The 16821-nt window shown below is 45.2% G+C and overlaps 2 long non-coding RNA genes across 9 annotated transcripts in view; one reads left to right on the top strand and one right to left on the bottom strand.

The window, feature by feature from the left end:
- Window positions 1–16821, top strand: part of LOC128324101 (uncharacterized) — a 139128-nt gene that overhangs the window by 14453 nt on the left and 107854 nt on the right. The gene's annotated exons all lie outside the window — the stretch shown is intronic.
- LOC128324103 (uncharacterized) overlaps window positions 1–16821 on the bottom strand; it is a 67065-nt gene that overhangs the window by 16946 nt on the left and 33298 nt on the right. Inside the window, exon 2 of one of the 2 annotated variants that reach the window (XR_008306648.1) lies at window positions 13736–13754. The exons of the other annotated variant lie outside the window; for it this stretch is intronic. This is a non-coding gene — a long non-coding RNA (uncharacterized LOC128324103). The remainder of the gene's footprint in view (window positions 1–13735; window positions 13755–16821) is intronic. 2 annotated transcript variants of the gene reach the window in all.

The raw sequence follows: 16821 nt of genomic DNA, 5'->3' as shown, positions 1-16821 counted from the left end.
CCATGAGCTACAGCTGAAATTAAGCTGCAGGCTTTTTCACATTTGTTTGTAACCTTAAAAATAGATCCTTGTAGTTCTTCAGTACTAAAGAACTGTCCTAAGACCTCTTGCTTTGCTGCTTCCTCACCAGCCTGGTTTTGCTCTGTTATTTGGGGACTGAATTGCCATTCTTCCCCTACAGGAAGGGCAGAACACAGGCTGCCATGGGACTTGCTGGGCCCCTGCTTGTACCCTGAACTGCAGTTGCTCACATTGTTACTCTTGCCTCTTCAGCTCTGTCCCAGTTTCTTCCTGATGCCAAACATCATCTCCCTTTAACCACTGCTGGGCATCTTGCTAAAGACCTCAGAAGCCAAGAGCATTTTATTTCATCCAAGTATATCAGGAAAGGGATTCCATTTCAGTCAGGATGCCTTGTTGGTTAGGAGCTAATTACCTGTGTAAGTCCCAGTTGCACTGGAATATTGTGTTTTACTTTATGAACACATAATGAATGTAAGCAAATACTAAGCCTAGCCTGTAGAGTTTGCAACTGTAGCTTGCAACTAAGCTGAGCACAACGCGCTGGTCTTATACTGTGCCCTGCAGGTGTTTAAAAACTCCTCAGGTTTTGCATTCATGGGCAGAAGGTAAAAACAATAGTTTTATATACAGAGGCATTTTTACCCCTGGACTTCGGGGCCAAAGTCCAGTGTCTCCACACCCCCTGGGCCCCCAAATCCTCTTTAGTCTGTGCTGGGTGGTGTGGTCGCCACACCCCCGGCCCTCACTGCGCCGGGCGGCCAAGTGTGATTCTGACCTGTGCTGGGTGCCGAGCGTGACTTCTGCTTTAGAGACAGAGAGGAGAGTGGGGAAAGAAATATGTGGGATGGGAATATGTTTAGTTGTGTGTTGAAATGTTTGTGCTAAAGCATATTTGTATAAATATACCTGTTTTATATTCTCCCATTCTTGTGAATTCATATTTGTGCCCTCAAGAATAGTTGTAAATACTTCATGTGTCACACTGTGTGCGTGTATCAGACTGTTACTTGCAGTGTGTGTGTGGGGTTTCCTCCAAAAGCCTTTAGGTCCAGGCTACAAAATTACCTAGATACACATGTGTGTGTGCGTGTGTGTGTGCGCGCGGTAGGTTGGAGGGTGAAGGTGGGTTGGAGGGTGAATGATGCACCAGTGGCAGAAATTCCATTCCTGCTTTGGATGTTATAATCGTGTACAGTACAACTTCCTTTTTACAAAAACATCTGAAGAGGGCTAAAAGGATGTAGGCTATGTGTTCCCATCTCTGTAAATGGGAAAGCTGGAGGTTGGTGATTCCTAATGAACAAACCCTCAAAGACCTAGGGCCTCCTTATTGAGGTCTTTAGGGTGGTATTAAGGAGATGGTGGCAGGAAGGACCCAAAGAAAAGAGGAATCTGGAGAGGCAGAGGGTGGATAATGCTCAGTTCGCCCTCTCCCCACTAAGATCATCACATCATCTCTTAGCTGTTTGTTCTTTGTAGTATATTGTTGTTATGCTGGAAAACAATTTAAAACAGAAGTCCTGAAGTTGTTGAATCCTGATTGTTGAATCCTAACCCCTGCTAACTTGGCAAAGAGGCACCTTTTAATGTTGTGATTCTCTTTATTTAGCAGGGAGAGAGTAACAGTCCCTATCCACCCCCAGCACAGTACCTCCAGTGACTGTTGCTGGTGTCTCTCTTATGTTTCTTTTTAGATTGTGAGCCCTTTGGGGACAGGGATCCATCTTATTGATTTATTTATTTGTTATTTCTCTGTGTAAACCACCCTGAGCCATTTTTTGAAGGGCGGTATAGAAAGTGAATGAATGAATGAATGAATGAATGAATAAGATATATTTTATGTGTTTCCTATAGCCGTTTTGAAAACTGGTCTGAAACACTATAAAATACATTTGTTTTTAATTTAGGGCCTAGATAGGTGAGGAATAGTGTCAGGGGGAAATAGCAAAGAAAAGGCTTGAAAATAGCAACAAAGTTTAGACACCTTTTTTAGTATTAAGAGACGGAAAATAAGTTTAATAGTGAGAATGATGTATCATCGGACCATTAATGTTTTCATTTTAAATTACAGGAATTGCAGGTGCCAAGTGTGTGCATCTCAAAAGTATGGTTTTTGAGCCACATGGCATAAATGTTCTGCTGTACCACCAATTTAAGCTGTCACTCTACACTCCTGAGTATGGGATCACACTGACTTGTAGCTTCCTAGAAGAACATTGACATTTTAGAATTATTATTGTGATGACAAACCAGGGCCTGGTTCCTGTCCCATATGACATACAGTCTTGACGGTTGTCAGAATTGCTTAGCCATTCCACCATCCAGCATCTTCCACAGAGCAATTACATGTTTTTCCCCTTTCTGTCACCATCAGGCTTTTTCTATTTTAAACTCAACTTCATTCTCCTATCTTCATGGATTGAACAGCACAATATTAGATAGTGACATAATTACTGTTTCATTTAAAACAAAAACAAAAAAAAACCCCTCTCCCTTACTCTCTCTTACATATCTGCTTGTCTGTCTGCTGTGGTGAGGAGTGCAGAACAACTCAAATGTCATTTTTTAATTAGTTGGAGTTTTGCATTATACTTGCATTATGAAAGGCAATGAGGAAATAATCAACAAGGCCTTATTAGGGGCTCTAACATTTGCACTGGTCAGAAATTTTCAATTAACACTGCCTCAGAAAACACAGTTGCTCAGCTTTTGTCCATGTGCTGAAGAAGAATAAGAAGAGCAAATAGATTGGAAGGACGCTGTAGCTTAGGCTCCTGGGAAAATGTAACAGGTGTTATAGCTCAGCTGGGTATGAGCTGCATAAAAAAGGCCCACTCAGGCTCTACCCATAGAATTCCCTTTTCTAACCGGAGCTTCAAGTAGGAAGAAACTAATGACTTCATTACCATCTCAATTCTGGGAAATGCTTAGTCCAGACCTGAATCGTTAAAGGAAAGGTATAGCACTCTGTGTGACCTTACAAGATCAAAATGTTATTTAGAGCAATTCCATTAGTCAAGGCTATAAACCTGAAAGAATATACCCTTTGGAGCTAGCACTTAGACCATAAAATAGGAAAGTGGGGGAGCCAACAGGAATAGAGCAGAGAGGGCGACAAGGAAGAAAAAACATATTCTGCACTCATTGTGCTCCATTATTTCCTTTCCTGTCTGTGAAAAACCACCACTTCCAACATTTCTTCCCTTTACTCTGTGTTGTGACGCGTTTAATAGGTTCTGATGGTTTTCGTTCCTCCAGTGGATATAGAGATGGGAGGGAAGGGATACGCATGAAGCAGTGATGCTGTTGAAATTGTAAACAGCACTGCCTGATTTAGATCAGTTTAGTACTGTAGTAATTAAATGTTTTAAAGAAAGAAATGATTATAATATTTGCAGTGTGATCCTAAGCATGTTTACTCAGAATTATGGTCCACAAGTGTAATGGAACTTTTAAGAACATCAGAAGAGCCCTGTTGGATCAGGCCCAAGGCCTATCTAGTCCAGTACCCAGTTCCTCACTGTGGCCCACCAGATGCCTCTGAGAAGCCCACAGGCAAGAGGTGGGGGAATGCCCCCTCTCCTGCCATTGCTCCCCGCAAGAGGTATTTAGAGGCATCTTGCTTCTGAGGCTGAAAGTGGCCTATTGCCACCAGACTAGTAGCCACTGATAGACCTGTCCTCCATGAATTTGTCTCAGCCTTTTAAAGCCAACCAAACTACATCACCACATCCTGTGGCAGAGAATATGTGCTGTGTGGAAAAGTAGTTCCTAAATTTCCCGACCTTCAGTTTCATGGGATGACCTCTGGTTCTAGTGTTGTGAGGAAGGGAGAAAAATCCTTCTCTCTGTCCACTCTCTCTACTCCATGCATAATGTTATACCCCTCTATCATGTCTCCCCGTAGCTGCCTCTTTTCCAGACTAAAAAGCCCCAGATGCTGTAGCCTTGCCTCATAAGGAAGGTGCTCCAGGCCCATGATCATCTTGGTTGATGATCGGCCTCAAACCAAACCGGGCCAGCCCGTTTTGTGCACATCCCTTTTACTGATCCACACATGAACCTTTCACCTTATCCCATGCCTGCTAAATTTATTCAAGAGCCTTTGGTGGGGAACTTTGTCAAAATCTTTTTGGAAGTCCTAGTATACTTTGTCAACCAGATCACCTTTATCAACATGCCTGCTGACACTCTCAAAAACTCCAAAGGGGTTAGTGAGGCCAAACTTGCCCTTGCAGAAACCATGCCAGTTCTCCTTCAGCAAAGATTGTTCCTCTATATGTTTAACAATTTTATTCAATAAGTATGCTTTCCATCAGTTTACCCAACACATCAGTTTACCCAACACAGAAGTTAAGCTAACCAGCCTGTAGTTTCTTGGATCCCCTCTGGATCCCTTTTTGAAAATCAGAGTTACATTCGCTACTTTCCAGCCCTGTGGTACAGAGTTAAATATTTTTCCTAGGAGATCAGCAGTTTCACATTTAAGTTCCTTCAAACTATTTGAGTTCCTTCAAAACCATCTGGCCCTGGCGATTTGTTAATTTTTAGTTTTTAAAGACAGTATAGAACATCCTCTTTCATCACTTCATACTGACTCAGTTCTTCAGCCTCCAAGCTTGAGAAGCTCAGTTCTGGAGCCAGTATATTGTCAGTATGCTCCGCCGTGAAGACAGATGCAAAGAACTCATTCAGCTTCTCTGCAATTTCTTTATTCTCCTTAATAATCTCTTTCACGCCCTCATCATCTAAGGGTCCAACCACTTCCCGGGCAGGTTTTCTGCTTCTTTAAATATTTAAAGAAGTTTTTGTTATCCCCCTTGACACTTCTAGTTATATGCTCCTCAGACTCTCTTTTTGCATCCCTTATCATCTCCTTACATTTCTTTTGCCAGAATTTATTTTCCTTTATGTTCTCTTTATTTGGGCAGGACTTCCATTTTCTGAAGAAAGTCTTCTTCCCTTTTATTGCTTCCCTGAGTCTACTTGTTAGCCACACTGGCATCCTCCTGAACTTTGGTGGTACCTTTCTTCCTTCTTGGTATACATTCCAACTGAACTTCTATTATTGTGGTTTTGAATAAGTTCCATGCTTTCTGGAGTGATTTGACCCTCCTGACTTTCCCTTTCAACTTCCTTTTCTCAAAAATGAGGGGACTAGTAAAGTCCCTTCTTCTGAAGTTCAGCACTTCTGTGTTGGACTTCCTTGCATATAAGCTGAGTCACCCATTATTTCAGCTCTGTCTCTCTTCAATGTCTCTCTGATTTGCTTTTCCAACTCCAGGGCACTCTCAGCGTTCTGATCCAGAGGGCGATAACATGTCTTTTACACATTTCTACAAGTGTGTTTACGATTGCGGCCTTAGCAACTGGCAACTGTAAAAATACCTTTGTATCACTCTGTTTTAGCATTTACTGTTTAGCATTGACTTTGTATTATTAATTTTAAGCAAAAGGAGTGAAAATATACTTTTATCAACCTTTTTTTAAATTTAGTAATTACTATTATGAATCATCTAGATAAATTCGTGGATGACCGGTCTGTCAGTGGCTACTAGCCTGAGGGCTATAGGCCAGCTCCAGCCTCAGAGGCAAGATGCCTCTAAATACCAGTTGCAGGGGAGTAACAGCAGGCAAGAGGTCATGCCCTCAACTCTTGCCTGGGGCTTCCCAGAGGCATCTGGTGGGCCACTGTGTGAAACAGGATGTTGGAGTAGATAGACCTTGGGCCTGAGCCATCAGGGCTTTTCTTATGTCAGTGTTATATGCCAATTAACTCTCAGCCTTCCATACCTGTCAGAAGAGAAATGGCAGGTATGTGTAAAACCCTGGGATTGCTAGAAATAAGGGCCATAAGGGAAGAAAGAATGCTGGACAGGATTTCAGCCTCTCAGACTTAAAACAGCTATTCCACAGGAATGTCCCTTTTCATCTCCCTGACCACACTCAAAGCCTACCCACATGGATTTTCAATAGGCCAGCTGATCGTATCATATGGCATTCTTTTTGGCCAGCTGACCACTGAGCTACATCATATGACCACACTACAATACTAACAACTCAAAGAAAAATTAATTATAATTAATATTATGTTGGGGTGTAATAATGGAATGCTTAATAATGGGTTCATTATATATCTTAGCATCAGGGCACTAATAAAATAATGCTATTCTCTTTCTCATGCTCATGCATGAAGAAACACAACAGATAGGTGATAATTATCTGCTGCTTTTCCCAGTGTCCACTTACTGAATTTCTTGTTTCCTTTATCCCTAGATATTTTTGGTACTACTCAGTTTCCTCAGAAGTGCATGAACACCTAAAGCTGTTATTATTTCATTAGGTATTGGGGATTTACATTCAGAAATGGTTGTGAGATTCTGAAAATAAGAAAATAGCTGGAAATTTTGATGCTTACACTTTCTTGGCATTTCTGTACACAATATTTTTTTCTAACAATGTGCACCTTTGATATTTTGAATGACCAGTGTGCTGTTAATTTAGATATATTTCAAAAGCAAGCAGAAAAGCAAGCTCAGCCAAATTTCAAAGGATAAATGCAGTCTTCCATAACATAGAGAACTAACCCTGTTTACACATTATGTTTAACACATGTATAATCTGTCTACAGAGCTGTACACAAGTACAATTATTCACTCATTATTTCAGTACATGTACACTTCCTATCTTACCCTGCATATGAGAGGTTCTGTACTCAGGTTCACTTTTTAAATGAATACATGTACATTCATTCAAAATATATACATGGCTGGGTTCAGACGATACTTAATCTGCTGATGAAATGCACTTAATAAAGATGTATGTGTGCCATGGCTGTGTATAGCCTTTCTTCCATCCCAGGATACTGGGGTATCTTTCCTTGATCACTTGAGGCAGCAGTTCATCTGAATTACTCCTCTATGGGCAGCCCAAATCCTAGTTTTTGAGCCAGCTGTAGAGGAGCAGTTCAGATGAACTGCCCACCCCCACCCCATAGAGAAAGGTGCCCTGGCATTTCCTGGGATAAAGGGGCTCACAGCATGCACATATCAGTATGTGTGGTTGGCTGGTGGATGGAACATCATCTGAATCAAATCAAAGCACCTTTATTAGAGTCCAAGACTAGCAGCATCGGAATCATCCCTCTGTGCACTGTACAGACACTTGGATGCATGGACAATATAGTGAGGCTGTTCTCATTAGCAGTCTAGTCTGGGCTAGGCTGCTTGTATGGAGCGCTGGGATCCCTGTGGATCCTGGGATCCATGTGCTCCTGCCCAGCCTAACCCCACTCCTGAGCCTGGCTGCCAGACCCGTGTGTCTCCTTGCCTCCACAGAACCAAGGAGATGGGTGAACCACGGAACAGAGATGGGTGCCTAGAGCACTTGTCTGACAGGGTACAAATCCTCGCATGGTGCCTTGTGAGATATGTGGAGGCCAGGATAACGAGTCCCAGCCTCTGTTTAACCATGCTGCCGGGAGTCGCACGGATAGTCCTCTGTGCTGCTCCTGGCAGTGCAGGTTGTGTGGGCACACAGCTCTGGCACCGCAGGGGCTCCACACAATCATCTGGGGGAAGGTGGGTTGAACCCTGCCTCCCTCCCCCCACCAGTGTTCCCTTTAATGGGGATTCCCAGATGCTGTTTACTACAACTCCCAGCATCCCCAGCTGCAGTAGCCTTTGCTTGGGAATTATGGGAGTTGTATTCAACAACAGCTGAGAAACCCTGTTAGAGGGAACACTGCCACCCACCTGTGAGTGCAGTCATGTGAATAGCCCCAGTGTCTCAATACAGCTTATTTCTTGGTATTTAACTAACCTCTTTTTCATCACCTAGTGAAGGCTGGACATTTGCATTTCCTGATAGCAGACATTCACAGGACTTAATAAGAAGCTTCCTATTGCATTATGATTAGGCTATTTCCATCTAGTTGCAAAGGTATCTGATTATATTAGTGAATTGTCTTCATAGTTGTGATGCAAAATATAATTTGTTTATAGTGTCATAAGTAAGGCTAATGTTATGATATTGCATTTGGATGCCATGACATCACAAATTTTTTGGTCTGTGTGGAGTATGAAATGATCTTGCAAAATAGCCTATATGTCACCCACACTTGCAGAATAGCTTACTGCTCCAAGAAATGTATATATTATCCTAGTCTAAAACTCTAGAGGTGTTCAGATGCAAATACATACCTTTTGAATGGACTTTCCAGTTACTTTAAGAGACGAGCCTGATTGTATCTGCAACATCTATCTATCTATCTATCTATCTATCTATCTATCTATCTATCTATCTATCTATCTATCTATCTTATTTTTATACTGCCTGATATGTAGATCTCTAGGTGGTGTACACAATTTAAAATATTTTAAAATCTCAGATTAAAATACATGACACAATAAAATAATAGAATCAAATAATTAAAATAGGTTTTTTAAAGTATTAACATTAATTCTAATTAAAAGCCTTCAAAACCAGGAGAATCTTGAGGTTCTTCCTGAAAACAAACAAAGAAGGAGATGCTCTTATTTCAGCAGGGAGCATATTCCAAAGCCCTGGGAGCAGCCACAAAGAAAGCCCAGTTCTGGTTTGCCACCAAATGAGCCGGTGGCAACCATAACCGGACCTCTCCAGAAGATCGTAACAGGCAGCAGGGTTTATGACAAAGGAGGTGTTGTCTTAAATAGCCTGGACCCAAGCTATTAAGGGCTTTATAGGTAATAACCAGCACTTTGTATTTCATCCGGAAACATATTGGCAGCCAGTGCAGTTCTTTTAAAACCGGTGTTAGGTGGATCCTTAGTGTTGTCCCAGAGACCAATCTGGCTGCTGCATTCTGTACCAATTGTAGTTTCCAGACTATGTACAAAGGCAGTTCCATGTAGAGCACATTACAGTATTCAAGCCTTGAGGCTACCAGCATATTCATCTCTAGAAATAGATGTAGCTGACATATCAGCCGAAGCTGATAAAAAGTGCTCCTGGCCGCTGCCTCAACCTGAGAAACCAGGGAGAGCTTGGGGTCCAGGAGCACTCCCAAGCTACATACCTGATCTTTCAGGGGGAGTATAACCCCAACCATAACAGGCATATCTAAACTCATCTCTTGGGTCCTGGCCTCACACAGTCAGTACTTCCGTCTTCCAGCCAGCGTGGTGTAGTGGCTAAAGTGCTGGACTAGGACTGGGGAGACCCGAGTTCAAATCCCCATTCAGCCCTGAAACTAGCAGGGTGACTCTGGGCCAGTCACTTCTCTCTCAGCCTAACCTACTTCACAGGGTTGTTGTGAGGAGGAAACCTAAGTATGTAGTACACCGCTCTGGGCTCCTTGGAGAAAGAATGGGATATAAAAATGTAAAAATAAATAAAAATAAAAATATTTGGATTCAACTTCAGTTTGTTATTCCTCATCCAGCCCATTACTGCCTCTAGGCAGGCATTTAGGGAAGATATGCCATTTCCTGATGAGGTCGGCATGGAGAAGTGGATCTGGGTGTCATCAGCATATTGATAACACCCAGCACAAAGCCTCCTGTGATCTCTCCCAGTGGTTTCATGTAGATGTTAAAGAGCATTGGAGACAGTATGACGCCTTGTGGAACTCCACACTTCAGTTCTTGCTTAGCAGAACAACAGTCTCCAAGTGACGCCATCTGGAAACTGCCAGAGAGGTAGGACCGGAACCTCCGGGGGGGGGGGGGCGGCAGCGGGAGGCACCTATAAGAGTAAATTAATTTGGTGCTCACCTCTGCCGCGGTGGCAACTGAATGCTGTTCGGAGCCTCAACATGCCGCTCAGCAGCCCCCACAGTGGAGAAACGACTCCGCCACTCACCTGGCCACTGGCGGGGGCTCGGCTCCATGGAAGCCAGGTGAGTGTCAGAGGTGCTTACCCGCTGTAGGGGCTGCTAGGCAGCATGTTGCAGCTCTGAACAGTGTTCAGGTGCCGCAGCAGCGGAAGTGAGCACCGAATTAATTTACTCTTAAAGGTGTAAAGGTGCCTCTCACCACCCCGCCGGAGGCACGTTCATGGGCTGCCACTGGGAACCACTGTATAACAGTGCCACCCAATCCCACCGCCCTCAGGCGTTCCAGAAGGATACCATGGTAGATGGTATCAAAAGCCACAAAGAGATCCAAAAGGATCAGCAGAGTCAAACTTCCTCTGTCGATAGCCAGTTGGAGATATTTCATCAGGCTGACCAAGGCAGTCTCAACCCCATAGCCCACACAAAAGCCAATTTGAAATGGGTCTAGGTAATCTGCATCATCCAAAACTGCCTGGAGCTGAGAGGCCACCACCTGCTCAACCACCTTGCCCAACCATGGAAGATTAGAAACAGGTCTGTAATCCGCTAACTCTGAGGGCTCCAGTGTAGCTTCCTTCAAATGTGGTCTAATAATAGAATGCATGTATGAGTGATGTCCCTCCATTGAAACAGTGGATGATCATTACAAGTGGATGATCTCAGTGATGCATTGAAGCTTCCAGAGCAACGTTTTAAAATTAAGACTCACAAAATGTGTTGCAGTGTGGCCACTAAAGTATCCTCTTAGCATAACTGAGGGCTCTCTCAGGGGTGTAGCTATAATTGAGCGGATGGGTTCAAAGAACCTGGGCCCCCCTAGCTCCACCCCTCCCTATATTCTCCATTATCTCACTCACTCCAAGGGATCACCAGGGAGAGAGGTAAACACCGGCCCGTTCTCCCCTAGCTATGCCCCTGAGCTCCCTCTAACATTTGTTATAAAATTAATGTACTTATCTTATTGTGCAAATTCCTGCCTCAGAAAACAGTCATAGACTCAGTTGCTTGGCAAATTCTTGACACTTCTGTGTGAAATGCTGATAGATGATCTGAACAGTGTGAGAAACACACAGAATATCATAGTTCAGCACTAGTGCTTTTAGGGCTGTGCAATCATATTGGTCAAACAGGAATGTCGGACCATTATGCCCACTATCGAGCACTCTCGGAAAGACGTCAGAAATGAGAGCAGGGAGCCCAATAGTTGGAACTCTGACTAAAACCCCTGTTTTTGTAGCTGAACTCCTTCTACTTCTGCCATTCTTGTTGGACTGGCTATACTTGGGATGCAGTCTCTTTAAACCAGCCGGGGAACAGGCTTGGACAGAATCTCTCCAGGATTCTGGCTCCTATTTGAAATCCGAATCCAAGATTCTGGCTCCCTGGCTCCTATTTGAAATCAGGTAGGGGGCAAAGGTAACCCCTCGCAGGGGACCCACAGTGCCAGAGGGACCCCTGTGGGATTACATTTGCCCCACCCCCTGATTTTGGGGGTACAGCCCTTAAATTCTATTGCAAGAGCTACCTTTGGGTTATTTCTTGTTGCAGAAATAAGTCTTTGATTCATTATTTGCCCTGAGTACTTATGCTGTCATCGTAGATAGAGTAGCAAGTGGTTATTTTGCCAAGGTAACATTTCTCCCTTGAAAGGTGCATATTTGCATTTATTTGCTTGCATATATTGAATGTGTGTGCATGTGTTTATCACAGCCATTTAATAAAATGAGGACTCAGACTATTTGCATGTATACTACTTGCTGATGGTTTGAGCTATTCCATTCTAATTGGTTCTACACTATACTGCCTGTGGTGTTCATTTCAGTAACAATGAACCCCTGGATTAGAAATCACGATCAGTATCTTTCCCATGACAATGGCTCCCAGTGTCTCATGGGAGGACATTACAGCAGGTTATGTTAGGTGGGAGGGAAGAGTCTCAACTAGGGGTGGCCAACTGGTGTCTTGTGAGCTGCATAAATTTTTTTCAAGGGAAAAATACAGCGCTTTTTAATTGGCAGGGTTGGGGTGCATCTGAGGGCAGGGATGAGCTGCCCCAGAGCAAGAAGGCATCAGGAAGCAGCTCTGTTGCCAGCAAAAGCCTAGAAGCAGAATTACCAGAGAGCAAAGTGGTCTGAAAGACAGAGCAGATGGATGGCCTGTTTTCCTGGAGAGAGGGTCAGGGTTGACTTTAACTGGCTTTAACCTGAGCAGTGCAGGCTTCTCAGACCAGTGAATGACAAGCCCACACTGGTTTGGGGATACAGTGGGAGAGGGGAAAGAGTGGAGAAGCTCGAGCCTGTCCAATGCTTGCCTCTCCTTTATTGCCACAATCCTCAGGGCCAACCAACCTCTCTGTCTCTAAGTATAGAGGGGGCAGGAGGGGAGTAAATCTGTATTCACAAGTACAAACCATGGCTGGGGGGGGGTGGCTCCCCTCCACCCCCACCAGCCTCCCTCTGAGTAGCCTGGGCCTGCAGCAGCCCAGTTCAGGCCTCTGCGCATGTGTGGGGGACATTTTGGTGACCTCTTCATGGAGGCCACTAAAATGGCCCCTGCATGGGTGCAGAGGCCTGGACTGGGCCAGAGAAGGCCTGAACTGGGCTGCCACTGGCCTGGGCTATTCAGGGGGATGCCGGCGGGGACTTTGGGGGGGGGGATCTGCCACTCCCCTGCGGGGACTGGGGGGGATCTGCCACTCCCCTGCTGCAGCTGCCGCAGCCATGGCTCATACTTGTGAGTTCAGATTTACTTCCCTCCCACCCCCTCTATACTTAGGACAGCCCTGTACTGGTCAAGGGGAATCCTCAGCAGCAGGCTGTCAACTGGCAGGAGAAGGGTATGAGTCTTCTACTGAGAATCGGACAACCTGTCTAATATCAAGTTTTCTTTCACAGCGACATAGAATTTTCTTCCTCCTCTTTTTTTAAATGACAGCTTAGAAGTCCAGGCTAGGTGATACAATAGTGCTGTGTGGAAGTCCTGGAATCAAGGCAATATCTGCATTTCTGAGCAAAATGGCAACCCTGCCCCTTGTCACTGTCAGATTCTCTTTCTTCTCAAAGTGGATATGTGGAGCATCGAAGTGTGTGTCTTGAACCAGGTAGCCAATCTTCCGTTAGCCAGTCTCCAGTGTGTTACCACTTGCTCCACCTGTTTATTATTACTACTACTACTACTACATTTATATCCCGCTCTTCCTCCAAGGAGCCCAGAGTGGTGTACTACATACTTGAGTTTCTCTTTCACAACAACCCTGTGAAGTAGGTTAGGCTGAGAGAGAAGTGGCTGGCCCAGAGTCACCCAGCTAGTTTCATGGCTGAATGGGGATTTGAACTCGGGTCTCCCTGGTCCTAGTCCAGCACTCTAACCACTACACCATGCTGGCTCCGTCTAAATCTCCGTTTAGATTGTGCCAGACATCAGCCAGGTGGGGCAATGTCCCTGGGACCTTGGGGTACAGACCACCAGTTCCCAATCCAGCACTTGCAGGTTTTGAAGGGTCATTGGGCAAGAGAAAGAGCTACCAGCAGCCACCTCTTCCTCATCCCACCATCATTCCTTGAATTCCCTTCCCTGCCAAGGTAGCTCCCCTTTTTACAGAGGAGGGGCCCCACAACATTCACATGTGAAGGGCCCTTTGAGACCTAGAGTCAGCCCTGGCCCCTCAGCAAGCTAGGCAGATGGTGCCCTTGAGGCTTCAGTGCTGAACTGAGCACTGTCAGGTGACCACATTCAGATTCCACAGTGCCCGGTCTGGTACTCAAACCTGGTCCATCCTTTACTGTATCTCCTGCCCTGGCCCCCTGCTCTTTGCCCACTTGCACCGGAAATGGACCACCCCGATGCAGTCTTGTGCCAGTGCTTCACCAAAGCAACCGGAGGACAAAACCATACCTTCTCAAGGATGCTGGACCTGTAGAATGAACAGAGAGTTGACCTTAATAACAGAGGCTGGACGATCACCTACTGCAATGGGCTCTATAAAGTAGCATTTGATCATATTTGGTTCAGAAGCAAAACTACTCTTGTTCTTTTAGGAGTTAGGCATACACATCAGTAATGAAACAAAAGCTCTATTAAGACCCAAAGAGGCAGCAAACTGTTAGTGCCAAAGCACAGGGCTGCTAGAACTCGTATTATAACATAAACCACTAGATTGGCAGAGGGTCATAGTGAAGGAAAACTGGAAAACAAAGAATCGGAAACATGCTCTTAACCTGTCCTCCTTAATGATCTAATTTACAATGTAACCCGTTTTTGTCCAAGCACCACTCAAGGAATCCTGTTCCTGCTTAGCAGCAGAATACTGAATTTATACAACATTTGATTAGAAGTGGACACCTACTGCTCTCTTATGAAGCCTGGTTAAAGAGTATTTCTATTTGGGGAAGGATTAGATGAGTGAAACCAAAATCTCTGAGCTGAGAATGATTTCTCTATCCTAACAAAACTGAGCCAGCTGCGCCAGCAATCTCACGTCTCTTTCCCATGCACTGCCTATGGATGGTAGATCTGTTGCACTTAATAGCAGACATTTAATAGGGGTTTGATGATGATGTTGTTTTGGTGGTGTGTATGTGCCAAGTGATGCCCATCTAGAAAATGTCATATACGTACAGGCACACTGTAAGTAGAACTACGTGTTATGAGGAATACTGGGGATGCTGATTTACCCTATGTAAAAAAGGCAGAATAATACATAACTAGTCAACCCCGCACAGAGCATCTGTGTGCTCTTTGGGGCCGGCGGTCCCCCCTTCCCCCCCACCTTCTGCCCAGGTCTGTACCACTAGCACGCTTTCCTTTCCCTCCGGCCAGGCACAGTGTGGCTCCGCTGCCTGCCTGGGCACCTCTCGGGCGTGGCTCTGCTGCCCGCCTTCTCTCACCCCACCGGGCCTCCACCACCCTCTGCCTCTTCCTGGCAGCCCAGCTGCTGCCTCACCACGGCCAGCCCAGACCCGCAACCGCTGCCGCTTCCTCACTGCGGCCAGCCCGGGCTGGGCCCAGATGCCTCTCCTCACCACCACTGCCACCGCCTCCCCTTCCTCACCACCGACTCCCACTCCTCGCTGCCACCTCCCTGCCGCTCGCTTCTCCCCCACCACTTTCTTTCCTCACCTCCTGGCGACTGGGCCTGGGCCTGCCTCTGCCACCGCATTTCTGCCCACCAAACATCCCCAGGCCTCCCCACATCCCCACGCATTTCCAGGCAGCTTAGTGAAATAATTATATAGATGGCAGCCCTTTTTGAGATAAGGTTAGCAATACTTATTTTGGGTCCTGCAATCCTCATGTTTCCCTGCCAGATGAATGATGTGGAGTGGGTGGTGGTGAAATAAATGCACAACATGATGGTGGCAGAACACTAGGTCAGTTTAACTAGATATTATGGGGGCAGACAACTTGTGTGTTTCTTGTAACATGTAGTTCCACCCTTTTACTATAGGATACACAATTTTTAATATAAGATATACAATTAATATAGGATACACAGTTTTAAAGTGAATAATATAAAATGATTAGGAGTACATACTGAGTCTGTTCACCTGAGCAGCCCTACCCCGGCTCGTGTGAAATGCTGGGACTGAAGCCAATCTTGGTGTTGCCTCTCTGGGTAGCCTGGGATTTTGACCCAGCCAGGGTAAAAGGGCACAAGTGCACCCTTTTACCCAGGTCCAGGGTCATGTGTCTGCTCAGGCTGCTTGCAAACACAGAGAAGACCAAGAGCCGGGCACCTAGAGTGCCTGACTCACCAGGCAATCCCACAATGCACCACACTTGTCATGTGGTGCATTGTGGGATATCTGGAGGCTCGGACACATTTTCCCAGCATCTAGAATGCTGCATGGATCTTGGCAGCATCCATCGTGTGGTTGTGTGAGTTGTGCGGCTCAGATCGCTGCTGGATGATATGGTGGGAAGGTAGGTACTGTTGATACTGGTACTCCTTGATGTACAGCCATCCATTGCCAACTGCTAAGTTTCTGTTCTGGCAAAACCTTGCCGTTGGCAAATTCGCAGTTGGTGAGGTATTAAAGTTTATGGAAAAGAGGGGGTTAGGGGAACCACAACTGCAAAAACCCCTAAAAATGAAGGGGGGGGGGAAAGCTTTTAAATCACCCAAAAAATCCTGTAATATCACCAAGAGTCACAAAGAAGAATGAGTAGATCGAAGCTCTGGAAAATTTTTTAACCCCCCTCCCCCCCAAAAAACACTCAAGGGCATTTTAAATTGGCAAAGGCCAGCAAGGGTCAGCAAGAGGAATGTGCAGATCGAACCTCTGAACCCCCCCAAATCACTAAAAAATCTCACCAACCGTGGATACTTGGGTTGCGGTTGGCAAGACCTGTCACAATATCCTATTATTATATACTCAAAACCATGGTTGGTAAAACTGTGGTTGGCAAGGGGTGACTGGATATGTCTAAGAGACATATTATTTATTTATTTTATTTATTTTTGCATTTTTATACCGCCTTTTGTTAAAAGATAGCCCCAAGGCGGTTTACAAAAGTTAAAAACATACAATAAAAACACAATTAAAACATCATGCTAAAGGTATAAAAACATATAAAAACAGGCATAAAACAATTCAACAGATAAAAACACCCAGAAGCAGCAGTAAAAATGATTATGTAAAAGCCTGGGTAAAAAGCCAAGTCTTTACAAGCTTTCTAAAAGTCGTGATGGAGTCCGAGGAACGAATGGCCACTGGGAGAGCATTCCAGAGTCTGGGGGCAGCAACAGAGAAGGCCCTGTCCCGAGTGCACGACAGCCGGGCCTCTCTCATTGTCGGCACCCGGAGCAGGACCCCCTCAGATGTCCTCGTCAAGCGGGCAGCAACCCTTGGGAGCAGGCGGTCCCTCAAATACCCCGGGCCCAAACCATTTAGGGCTTTAAAGGTCAAAACCAGCACCTTGAATTGGACCCGGAAACGAACCGGTAGCCAGTGCAGCTCTTTCAAAATGGGGGTGATATG

Source organism: Hemicordylus capensis, chromosome 4 (assembly GCF_027244095.1).
Source record: "Hemicordylus capensis ecotype Gifberg chromosome 4, rHemCap1.1.pri, whole genome shotgun sequence".
NCBI classification, from domain to species: Eukaryota; Metazoa; Chordata; class Lepidosauria; order Squamata; family Cordylidae; genus Hemicordylus; species Hemicordylus capensis.
Note: the sequence above shows the minus strand (reverse complement) of the source record. Positions and strands in the feature narration are given on the sequence as shown.